This window comes from Trachinotus anak, unplaced genomic scaffold (assembly GCF_046630095.1).
Source record: "Trachinotus anak isolate AG129_WGS33_773 ecotype Australia unplaced genomic scaffold, CSIRO_AGI_Tana_v1 ptg000009l, whole genome shotgun sequence".
Classification (NCBI taxonomy): Eukaryota; Metazoa; Chordata; class Actinopteri; order Carangiformes; family Carangidae; genus Trachinotus; species Trachinotus anak.
The window spans coordinates 14,109,222-14,118,436 of record NW_027273860.1 but is presented as its reverse complement, the minus strand read 5'-3'; the positions used below and the strand labels follow the sequence as shown (position 1 = coordinate 14,118,436).

The following is a 9,215-nucleotide window of genomic DNA, read 5'->3' as shown; positions in this document are numbered from 1 at the left end:
GGAAGAAGAGAAATACATTCACATATATTATGCTTTTGTTTTTGAAATAGACTGATCATATTGGATAAACGAAAAAAAATAAATACTTGGCTTACTTATTAGTGGTGCTATGGTGGCACATGTACATACATAAAAGCTACGTTAATTTTGAGATATTATATAAATATTATAATCAAACATGCACAGAAGAACAAAGAGAAGCTACTTAATGCAGGACTGACTTTGCAGAACATATATGGATGTACATGTTTGAAATACTCAACAATTCTTGACCTTGGGAAGCTATGAGAAGCTGGCTGGACCAAAATTGAATACTTCACTTACACATACTGATACTAAGTACTTGCGCACATATGCGTATTTTCATGCATATACAGTACATACATACATACATCCGTATACATACAGACATGGCAAGGCATGCAAGTCCATGCATACATAAATATATAAAAACACACACATACATGCACATGAATGCATTACGCAAGAGCATTAGGGTAAATGAGTGTGAGTGTGTGTGTATCTGTGCATTTCAGTGTGTATGTGCATGAGTGTGAGAATGTACATGTTCATGTTGGGGACAGACAGTTAACTTTGGTTTTCCTTCCTCCTGACTGAGTGATAGTCATGTGTCATTCATGAACATTTCATTCAAAAGAACAAATCTTTTGGGTAAACGAATGTTATATACAGTACATCGTTTGGCCATGTTTCAGGTCAGTGAGTGGGACTACACAATCTGAGCTCCAGTCAAGCACTGAACGATCCGGTCAACAAATCTTTTGAATTAATCTTTTTAATGAACTGACGCTAGTGATTCAGTTTTGAAAAGAACTGCTTTGCACATCTCTACTCAACCTGTGTCTCAGCTCCTTCTTCTTTATGTCTGTTGGCGGTTGGTGTGCTACCTTGTGCCAGCAACTTCAAGTTTAAATATGGTGCCTTCCAGATACATACATACTTAACCACACATATACAGTACATACATACAACCTTATGTATCACACATACATTTTAAGCACAGACATATATAACATACTCGAGCCCAAACATAAATACATTCTGACACACACATACATACATTGTCATACCCGTATACATAGATGCTTTTATAAACACGGTACATCCATTTTCACACTCATACATATGCTTACATAAACAAATAAATTCTCACACTCGTGGAGTGACCACAGAAAGTAGTCTCACACTTTTGGATCCCCCTGTACATCCAAATTTAACGCTGACAGATGCATTCTGACACTCATATTAATACACACTGAAATGCACACATACTAACATGCTCACGCTGTATATGTATATGCATATATATACGTGACAGTATGCATGTATGTGCCAGTGCTTAGTACAGGTATGTATACGTATGTGCAAGTGAAGTATTCAATTTTGGCACAGACGGCTTCTCATATAATCCAGGTGTGCGAATGACAGTCCTATTGCCGTAGAGTGCGTAGGCTATGTGTTCAACTGCAACATGAGTGGGACTGGGGGTGGTGGCAGTGGTGATATTGCAGAGAGATATACTGTCTCCAAAGTCACATTATGAAGACTCACCTCACATTGGTCTTGGTTAAAGGTTAAGGTTATGCTCAGGGTGAGAGTTGGGGGCTGGGCATATAGTGGTTATGGTCATGTTTAAGGTTAAGGTAGGTCTCAAGGAAATAAATCAATGCTTGTGTGTGTGTGTGATGGGGGCGGGGGTTGTCACGAAGGACTAATTGGTGCCATGGATGACTTTCTATGAGGCCCTGAAATGACATGCTCACAGGCCAAGCACACAGGTGCAAAACACAGCGCTTATTCAGCTGTAGAATCACATAGAGTCACAGCAAAAACAGTGATGCAGTACGCCCTAAATGTTCCCCCTAACTACACTGACACCCCAGAGGTGGCAAAGAAATCACAGTGTGAATATGAACACATAACACACATCACATGTATGAGGCAACACCCAACCTCCTCCTGCTACACGCCACCTGAAGATGGCGCTCCATATCTGGGTATGATGGCGATGCTGCGTGTGTGCGGGAGGTAGACAGAGCCACTGTCTTCCTTCTTTCCGATGGTGTTGCCTCCCCGTCGTTGCAGTGCTTTGCTGGTCTCTCCCCCCTCTCTCTCTTTCTCTCTCTCTCTCTCTCTCTTTCTTTCTTTCTTTCTTTCTCACTTTCGTACCCAGCGCCTAGTCCCTTCCCCCTCCTCCTCCACTTCCTCTTCCATCTCTTCCACATCCTTCTCCTAGTCCCTGCGGATGCCTCAGCCTTGCACCCCCGTCCCAGCATCCCGGCAAATGGTCTCTCCATCCCCGGCAACTCTGGACGCAGGACACAGCGAAAAGGCGCACCGCTCCGTTCTGATCTGAGCACACTGCGGATTGACTTGAAGGGGCAGCGGACCAGGTACAGAAGGGAAAGCAAGGGAAGCCGGTAGCTGACAGTGGCCAGGATCTCATTTCGGTAAGTCATCGCGTTATTTTCCCTGCTTTACACTTATAATATAACTGGACAGAGATGGAGAAGGTGGCATGTCTTAGGACGCCTGTGTTTTTAGCCCCTTGTTATTTATCAGAGTGGAATGTGCCTTTGCAATCTGGAGATGCATGTTCGGAAATGTGAACATGACTTCTGGATCATGCATGCTGGATGATTTGGAGAAACTGCTGATTTAAAAATGATGTCCTGCTTTTGATAACAAGCTTGCTGCGCAGCTCCTCTCAGAAACAAGCGTCCGGCTGTGCTCAGATTACCCAGCACTACAGATATTTGGCTCAAGCTGACTGCTGACCCAAATTCACCACTGGTTGTGCGTAAAAGTGGTGGAAAGGCACCGTGTAAACAAAGGGGGTATGGTTACTCTTCCTCACCAGATGACTATTATTTTGTTTTGACAACTCCACAACCAGAATGGCTATTGTTATATCTTTAAAAACATCGGGACATGCTGCTATGGTATAGTCTGGTGCATAATTAATCTGTGCCTCAGGTATTATAGCACCCTATATTGCTCATAAATGTCATTGTCTGCTGATGCACATTAAGTTTTATGGAATTTCCTGTTGTCTGTATGGTTCTGGGGTATGATAGGTGATAGAAAGGCAAGAGTATGGGTAAGACTCCATACCTTCCCCACAGCCGTACTTGTGCTTTGATCAATAGACATTTGCAGTAGGGGGGATTGTGTGCTGGCAGTTTGTCAAGGGCGTACAATATATCCAGCAGACGATGTTAGGGAGAGGAAAAGGAGGAGGAGGAGGGCTGGGCTGCTGTTAAGCATGCTGTGGGTCCATGTTCAGCCTACTGCATGTCAGCACAGGTGCATGATGCACAGCAGAGGCACAGATGTAAAGGGAAAAGGTATTAGTGTATGCTCACAGTAAAACATTTGTCTTTTGTTTCATGTTGCTTTGAAAATATAAAAAACTTTGGGTTGAGATTCGTACTTTGAGCAGCGTCCTCTGTGGCCAGGTAAGCAGCAGTGTAACAAGAAGTATACAATCCCCTCTAATTCCCCTTAAACTGACCTCTGGTGTAGGATATAGATTTTTTTCTCCCTTCCATATCCTCCACAGACACTCACTGCTCAGTCTGTTTAAGTCAGCATGTTATCCACTTTTCCAGTACTGTAAGTGACGACTGTACAACACACTCCTTGCTCACGAGCCGCACATCTTCAAAACTTCAATAGATTTTCTCTTTGTTGTTGTTGAAGGATAAGAAGCGTTACAAAAGACCAATCACTGTGGGAACTGTGTCAACTATTTTTGTCTCCCTCACACACACATACACACACACACACTCATCCCCTCTCTATATTTCCTAAAGATTAGCTTCTTTTATGTCCAGTGAATGTCTCCAGTGGGCATGAAACGCCTTGTCCTTCATCATGGACACAGATTAAGCTAATTCACACAGCAGCACAGGCCTAATGCCTAATCACTATGCTGCACCGGCAGAACAGAACAGTCTTTATACTGTGGTAGCTGAGAGAGGGAGAGAAAGAAAGGGAGAGAGAGAGAGCAAAGGGGGGAAAGCTAGCCGCCGGTGCCTATTGATCGGATGGAGGGGCTGCTGGCAGGCATTCACAGGATGGAGTGCTGACGACAGTCCAAAGAGTTGCCAGGATGAGCTGGCCCGGCAGTTGCCTCATAGAGTAGTGCTGATGAGAAGGGAAGACATTGAATTATAGTTATCCTCTCTGTAACAGAGCAGGGGCAGGGAGGGTTTGAAAATACTGTAACTGTTAAAAATGTGATTCTTTCATCATCAAAGAGTAAAAGTTGGGTGTGGTGTAATGCCGATCACATCAAATGAAGATGGTTGACAAATTAAAAAAACAACATAAAGTGTCTTAGTAAGGTGTTGGACCACCCTGTGCTGCCAGAACAGCTTCAGTGCTCATTGGCTTTGATTCTATAAATCTCTGAACCATTCTGGAGCGATGGACACCTTCTTCCAAAAGATATTCCCTCACGCTGTGTTTTGCTGATTGTGGTGGAGAGCGCTGTCTAACATATTCGTCCAAAAATCCCCCATAGGTGTGCAGGTGGGTTGGGATCTGGTGACTGAAGGCCATAGTATGTGATTGACTTAGACAGTGACCCCTCGTGCACCATGGATGGGAGCATTGTCATCCTGTTCTCCACTCATTTTCATGGTTTTACCTTTAATTTAATTTAATTTAATACCTTTAATGTCTGCTTTAATGTAGACATTTGACAAAGGATGCAGTATAGTAATTGTAGTCTAAGGACTCTGAGCATTGTAACATTTTTGATGTCAGCAATGGAATTTCATCTTATCATCTCATTTTATCCATATTTCATAACAAGAAAGAAATCTTCCAGTAGGATGAGACTATTTCCATCTTTTCTCCCTTCACTTGTTCCAGGAATGTTCATAATTCATGTGGCATGTAAGACAGCACTGTGAGCATGGAGACTGTCCTACACCAGCAGTACCTGGAGCACCTGTCAATCAGCCAAACAATGAGTTTCTACCACGTCCAGGTGTGCTACTATGTACTTAAATCTGACCTCAAGGCCAAGACCAAAAAGTTCTTCCCCACTGTGTCACACTGGACATTTATTATTTTAACGCAGGCAAAAGATTTTAATTTTTTAGTATTTGTTATTGACAGTTAGCAGCTCTTTTTTGTACTGTCCACGTTGCTCCTGTAAGACTGCAAATTTCCACACTGTGGGACTAATAAAGCACAATCTTATCTTAGACACATCCCAAATCTCTGTTTTAATTTGATTGGGAAATGTTCCTGAAACAAGTGTATGTCTGCTCAATGGCAGACAGTTTTCATTTGTGTTTAAGAAACTAAATATTGGATGAGATTAGATTAGATTAGATTAGATTTGATGTTGAAAATGCACAAATGACCTTCCTCCAGAGGAACTATGAATCCCAGTGTCAAATATGCTGCCTCTTTGGGTTGTTACACAAGCCCAGTCTAGAGGCAACATCTGTTGCTGTTCATTTGTCACAATATAGTAAAAATAAAGCTATGGTCACAGTTATTATTGGTCCAAATATTGACTGCGTCTTTCATTATCAGTCAAATTTTTGGTGATAGTGAAAATAAGCCCTACTTATGAGCTTCTCTCCTGGACCAAACAAAAATGGCCATGTTCTTTTTTGGGGATGTATCCATATGTAGGTCATATGTGTAGATATTTTTTGTATAGCATATTGTTTCTGCATGACTAAATGAAAAAAAAGAAAAAGAAAAAAAACAGATACAAGGCAACTGTAGAAAAGGAAACATCCCCTAGATGAAAAATATCTGAAGAGCTAATGCTTTCACACTTTGGTTTCCTTGAGCTCTGTGACCTTCTATATGTTTTTCAGGTTTTTCTCTATACAGCCACTCAAGTTTGATGTGAATGGGCCTCAGGCAACTGGCTGACATTTGATCCATACTTGCTGATTGCATTGACTGCATATTCATGGACACAGGGGATGCGCTAATTGACAGGCTCAGTGTGCTCATCAATCAGCTGATTTGATTCTTGTGTTGGTGGCTAGATGCTCATGAGCTTGTTTAATGATATAAAAAACACTGATGTGCCACTGCTAATGGACAATTTTACAATATCCCCATTACAGTGGAGTTGTTACAAGATTGCATACATGTTACACACCATTAAACATCTAATATCACTCTTCTTTTCCTCAAGGGTGCAGTGTAGTGCACCCATCATGGCTATCTTATGGGGCTGTGTCCAGGTAATATCCTAGATGTCATACTTTGTCCTTAGGTTTGTGCATTTTAGTCAGTCATTCTTCACTATTGTGGTGGAAATGTGGGGGAGGATCTCTGTTAGCACTATTATTAATCATAGTTAGAATGAAACACATTAGCATCTTGCCCCATCAGGAATATATTCCCCCCTACCAATGATTCTGTGCTGTGATGGTTGATTGATTGGAGTCCACCTCATTTCTTATTTCATATCCAGTAGCATTTTGCAAAAAATACTGGACCGGTAACGTAACTTTAAGGTTGGAAAGTAATTGTTATGATATGATAACTTGTAACTCTCTGCGTAATACATTGCATGACTGCTAGTCAGTGCTCCTTCAGTGTTGGGCAAGTTACTTGGAAAATGTCATCAATTACTCATTACTTACACATTGATTTACTCAAAATCTATCCACATTGCTTTACTAATTTAAAGGTACTTAGTTACATTACTTGTTACATTACTACAATAGTAAGTAAAGTTCAGTCAAAGGTACCTTTAAACAATTCCAAAGCCTCCACACTCACTTGTCACATCTGTATGAAAACAAAAAAATGAGGTTCTGTGGTTTAAGAAGCAGCCCAGATGTGGTTTGTAGGTAGCTAGCTTAGCCACGGAGATCGCATGTAGCACTTTGCAGGTCCTCACAGTGAAGGTGTGCGCTTCACCTAACCATCAACTCTCAACAAGATTCCCAAACTTGCCCATATGTAGGCTAACATAAGCAGATCCAGCTAAGTCACCTCCCCCTACCACCAGTCTTGTATTTTGGACGCACATTTTTGTAATTGTCGGCAACCCTCAAACTCCCAGTAGCACAGTAACAAAACTGACCCCAAAAACAGTAAACCAATGGAGTGTTACTGGGATTAGTAACTGTAATACAGTCTCTAAATTTCATCTTGTAATCCCTTACTCTACTCAATACTGAAAAAAAATAACATTACTGTAATGCATAATACTAGTACTGCCTCACTGCCCAATACAGATCTTGTAGTATATTGAGGCATAATATTCCAGTGCACCACATAATGAGTTGACCTTATACAAGCAATACCTTTTTAACCTTTGATCAATAGACACATTTGACTGAGCATGACAGGGGTGACTTTCTGTCACTCTGGTTGAGATCTACTATTAACCATGTTCATATGTAGCTGTGTGGTTAAGGAGAGCCCATTCTGCAACCGAAAAGTCTGGAGTCAAGGCCCCATTTACATGTATATCACTGCAGTGTCCTTGAGCAGGACAGTCCCTCACAGCTCAGAGGATGTTGGTTTGTCTCACACCCTTTGTCCCTTTTTATAGGGAGGGGAAGCAAATGGAGGATGACAAATTTTCCCTTTGGGAAGTTTAATACACTTCAAACCAATTGACAACATTTTGGTAGCACTTGGATGCATCACAAAAAAACAATTTAGGATACTATAGGCTTTGTGCTGAAGTGACGGCCATCTTTTTTTCATGCTTCTGAGCACCATAATTGTATCCTCACCATCTGCTGACCTTCACATGAAAGCTAGAAAAGACAGACAAAATTATTTGTAACGTAGAGGTCAAAGAAGTGGACAATGTCATGACACCACTGCAGCTTAGACAGCAACTGCCTCTTTACATTTCAGTGGCTCCAAATGGCAGAGATAGTTCATTATGACAAATATGGTGAATGTAACAATGACTTAGGGGTAAATGGTTCTGTTGAAAATTAATCTAGTCATCTATCAGGTAGCTTGATGGCATTATTTACAAAAGCAGGGTCAAACACAGGCAGCTGGTAGGTATTTAGTCTTTGAATGTGTCTGTGAGCGTTTAATCGTCCTGTCAGTGATGTATCTCACACTTCTTTCTTTCACTGTACAGGAAAGAGAAGAAGAAAAGTTGTCCAACTTTAACAGTGCTTTAGATTTATGGTGAGATTTTCACTGATGCTACACGTAGTAAAAATATATGGCCTCGTGCTACTGGAAGGTAATAAAAGGCAAAACCATTCAGCAATTGCTGTGTATTGTATATTGTAGTGATTAATGAGAGCAGGACTTTGAGGAGCGCAGCAGGAAGAAGACAGGGAGAAAGAGAGAGAGGGGAGGAAGCGATGTGTCAGTGTTGGAATGAGTCCAGCAAGGTAGAATATGTGTGTATGAGAGAAAGAGAGAGACAGACAAACAGAAAGAGAGGGGTGTGTGTGGATGCCTATGAGTGTGTTTCCGCTGCCAATTCTCCTCCCATCATCTAATGAGCTTGCTGCAGATGGGACTCCCTCTGTCAGCCCGCTGCCCTCCCCCTCCCTCTCCACTCCATTATCCTCCCTCCTTCCCTTCAATTTTTAGTACAAGGGAAAACAAAGAAAGGAAGGAGGAATGAAGGAAAGAGGAAAAAAGGAGGCGAAAAGGAAAATATGCGATAGGACAAAAAGCATTAAGAGAGAGATGGGGTTAAAGAGGCAGGTGAGAGAAGAGGGAATTCACCGGAGGGGGGGTAAATGGTGAAAAAAGATCGGGAGATCGAATGTAAAGTGAAAGACGGAGAGGTGGAAAATGAAGAGCTAGTGATGGAGCTTGTTGGGGAGCGAGAGAGGCTTATAAACAGGCTTGAGTGAAAGACCAAGAATCATTAAATACAAGAAGTGACAGAAATGCGTGAAGAAAAAAAAAAACAGCACGACAGAATGTGATGAGGGAAAACCACAGTTATTGCACCATGGTATATTTAGTGGTGTCAGAAATTAAAACGCTGCATATTAAGACCTAATGGTATGTTTTTAGCGCAGGGCCCTACAGTTAGAGCAATACGTCTGTGGCTGCCTAGCCATGACATCACGTCTGCACCTGTCACACTGTACTTGCTAAGCCGAATTAATAATTGGCTCAGCTAGCCAGGTCTGCCAGAGCTAATTGAGCATCAAAGAGAAACCATAGCTGGAGTGCAGATCATCTTGATTTCCCTGGGTGAA

The 9,215-nt window shown here is 41.8% G+C and overlaps 1 protein-coding gene across 1 annotated transcript in view; it reads left to right on the top strand.

Moving 5' to 3' along the window:
* Positions 1 to 9,215, top strand: part of ctnnd2a (catenin (cadherin-associated protein), delta 2a) — a 249,987-nt gene continuing 240,772 nt past the window's right edge. The window contains exon 1 of the mRNA XM_071485479.1: positions 1 to 2,471. The gene's annotated coding sequence lies outside the window, so the exon portion shown is untranslated. The remainder of the gene's footprint in view (positions 2,472 to 9,215) is intronic.